General features: G+C 40.1%; 1 pseudogene; it reads right to left on the bottom strand.

Moving 5' to 3' along the window:
- Positions 1-1,384: 1,384 nt before the first annotated feature.
- On the bottom strand, positions 1,385-2,335 carry LOC114023026 (annotated as a pseudogene).
- Between the last annotated feature and the right edge of the window lie 1,221 nt (positions 2,336-3,556).

Below are 3,556 nucleotides of genomic sequence, written 5' to 3'. Positions count from 1 at the left end.
CCTGCAGCTCAGCACGATGATGTTTCTTTTCCTGGGTCTCCGCAACTAAACTCAACCTAGCTTGCTTACACCACTCTCAGGGTCTTGTTGCTATAGAACTCCTCCCCTCTTTAAAAAAATTTAAATTATTTGTTTATTTTTAACATTCCTTTCTTTTTAAATTTTGAGTTCCAAATTCTCTCCTTCCCTCTCACCTCACCCCCACCTACTCAGAAGGCAAGTAATATGATATCAATTATACACGTGACATCTTATAAAACATATGTCCATATTAACCATATTTTAAAAAAAGTAAGAAAAACTAAAATAAAAATGTTATTCTTCAATTTGCAGTCAGAGTTTATCATTTCTCTCTGGAAGTGGATGGCAGTTTTTTCATCTTGAGTCCTTTGGAATTGTCTTGGATCATAGTATTGATCAGAGTGGACAAGTCCTTCACAGCTGACCATCGTTACAACTTCGCTATTACTGTCCACAGTGATCTCCTGGTTCAGCTCATATCTCTTTGCATCAATTCACATATGTCTTGCAACATTTTTCTGAAACCACCCCTCTTTTATAATTTCCCACAGCACAATAGTACTCCATCACAATTATATGCCTCAATTTATTCAGCCATTCCCTAATTGAAGAGTATCCCCTTGATTTAAAACTCTTTGCTACCACAAAAATAGTTGTTATCAAAATTTTTGTACATATAGGTCCTTTTACTTTTTCTTTGACCTCTTTGGGATATCATCTTCCCATACAGGAATGTAAACAGCGTAACTTTGTTGAATCCCTCGTGATTACTTTTTCATGTTTATCTTTTTCTGCTTCTCTTGAGTCTCATGTTTGAATGTCAGCTTTTCTAATCAACTCTGGTCTTTTTGTCAGGAATGCTTGAAAATACCCTATTTTATTAACTACTCATTTCCCCCCTAAAAGATTACACTCCATCCCATATGTAATGCTTTCTAGTTAGGTTCTTTATGTGGTTTATAAAGCTTTTATATCAGAATTGAGGAGCTACAGAATCTTAGCTCTGGAAGGGACCAGACCCTCTCATTTTATAAATGAAGAAACAGTTTCAGATGGAAGCTTACTTGGCCTTATGTCACATAGGTATTAAGTTGGAGAACTAGGACTCAAACTTAAGCCTTTTGACTCTAAGCCCAATGCTCTTTTTTACTAGACCATGATGCCATCCCTCCCATTTAAAGATGCCTCTAATGATGGTGTTTGCCTTATCTGTTGCTAAAAACATCCCTACACCACCAAGAATCTTTTTCATTGCTTATGGATGAAGTTTCTTCTGACTCCAAGAGACAACAGTAGCCTGTCACCTTGGCCTTTTTGCTTCACAAACTATGAGGAGATCCTCTTTCCTCATTTCCCAAGTTCCTTACAGCCTTCTGTTACCTATGTTCCTATGCCATCTCAAGGCATCTCCCAGGGCCTGCTTCACCTTATCATTACAGAGACTAAAGATGAATGGATTCAGAAGTGGGGTGATGATGCATCCCAGGACTGAGACCCTTTATTAAGGAGCATAGAGTGGGCCTCTGATGTGCGGATATAAAGGAAGATGGAGCTGCCATAGACAATGAAAACCATGGTGAGATGTGAAGCACAGGTAGAAAAGGCCTTCCTTCGTTCTGTGGCTGTTGGAGTCCGGAGGACAGTAGCAAGGATACATGCATAGGAAACAGAAGTCAGTACTAGGGAGCCCAGAAGAACAGCTGTGGAAAGTATAAAGGCCACTAACTCTAGTAGTTGGGTATTTCCACAAGATGAGCCGCATAAGTGGCCAGCTGTCACAGAAGAAATGGTCAATGACATTGGGGCCACAGAAAGGCAAGTTAGCCATGAGGATGGTAGGAGAGAGAACCCAAAGGAAACCAGCAATCCAGGAAGCCAATACTAGTCGGACACAGATGGGACGATTCATCAGAGTCTCATAGTGTAATGGACGGCAGATGGCCAGGTATCAGTCCAGGGACATGACAGCCAAGAGGAAGAAGTCCGTGGTGCCTAGGAGGAAGTAGAAGTAGGACTGCATGATGCAGCCAGCAAAGGAGATAGAGTAGTCCCTGGTGAGGATGCTGACCAGGATCTTAGGTACAACAACGGAGACTAATACCAGCTCCAGGAGGGACAGATTTCTCAGGAAAAAATACATCTGGGTGTGCAGGCGATGGTCAGAACAGCTAAGCACAATGATAAGGAAGTTCCCCATGACTGTTACCACATATATCACCAGAAGCCCCAAGAACAGTGTGATTTGTAGGGTCCAGCTACCAGGGAAACCAATCAGAACAAATTCTGTTACCTGGGTCCAGTTCTCTGGATACATTTCCCTCTATCTGTATGGGGAAAAGGATGATATGAGGTTAATTAATATATAATCAAACAAGTTTTCATTTTTCACCTACTATATGGAGGGCCCCAGGCTAGACTGTGGGAACATAAAGGATATAAGACAGAGTCTCCCACTTGCAGGTAGCTGAAGACAGGATTTTGGGAAGAAATTTTTTTTGGGAAACATTCTGATTATTTCTAACCTAGGTATTGGTAAAGTCCCTGTATACTTCCTACCGTATTTTCTAGGAAGACCTGGTGAGGACAAGACCATTGTGCTGCATGCATATTCTTCTTTAAGATAAAACCAAACTCTCAGGTAAAGCACCTGCTTCCTTAATTTTATATTAAAAACTTAAATCTTGGGGCAGCTAGGTGGTGCAGTGTATAGAGCACTGGCCCTGGATTCAGGAGGACCTGAGTTGAAATGTGGCCACAGACACATAACACTTACTAGTTGTGTGACCCTGGGCAAGTCACTTCACCCCATTGCCTAGACAAAAAAACAAAACAAAACAAAACAAAAAACAAACAGACAAAAAACCAAACAAACTTAAATTTTCCAGAGCTCTACTCAGCTTAGTAGGCCGTCAGCCCAACAGATAGGGACATACTTATAAATAAGACCCAAGTGTTTACAAAGTGCTTTCCTCAGAGCAATCCCATTAGATATATAGTGAGGCCATTATTATTCCCATTTTTTTTTTGGATGAGAAAGTTGAATGACTAAAGAGACATACAGCTAAACAAGTAGGACATATTAAAGCCAAGAATCAAATAAATCCAAATCTTCTGACTAAAAATCCAGAGTTCATCTAGAGCTCGCCAACCTACCTCCCATCCCAAGTTAAAATATACCACTGGATTCTGTGTGGGGAAATAGTAAACAAGGGCTGGAGATATGACTAGTATAATACATGACTGAAGTTAGAATAAATGTGTGTAATAATAGTAACTTGCCATTGGGGTTATTGTTTAAAGACAATGAGCCACATATTAGGCAAAGAAATTTATCACTGTAGGTATTCAGAAATGAAATTATGCATTATTGTGACTTCTGCCCCTAAATCTTCTAGTCATAAGTGTCTTCTGAATTATCTTGGCATAGTGGAAAGAGAATCTAAAAGGAATTAGGGGATAATACAAATCAGAGGGGAAGAAGAAGCATATTCTAGGCACAGAGAATAGTCAGTGCAAAGGCAGGCAGATGGGAAAT

This window comes from Vombatus ursinus, unplaced genomic scaffold, assembly GCF_900497805.2.
Source record: "Vombatus ursinus unplaced genomic scaffold, bare-nosed wombat genome assembly UNPS02014816.1, whole genome shotgun sequence".
Taxonomy (NCBI): Eukaryota; Metazoa; Chordata; class Mammalia; order Diprotodontia; family Vombatidae; genus Vombatus; species Vombatus ursinus.
Note: the sequence above shows the minus strand (reverse complement) of the source record. Positions and strands in the feature narration are given on the sequence as shown.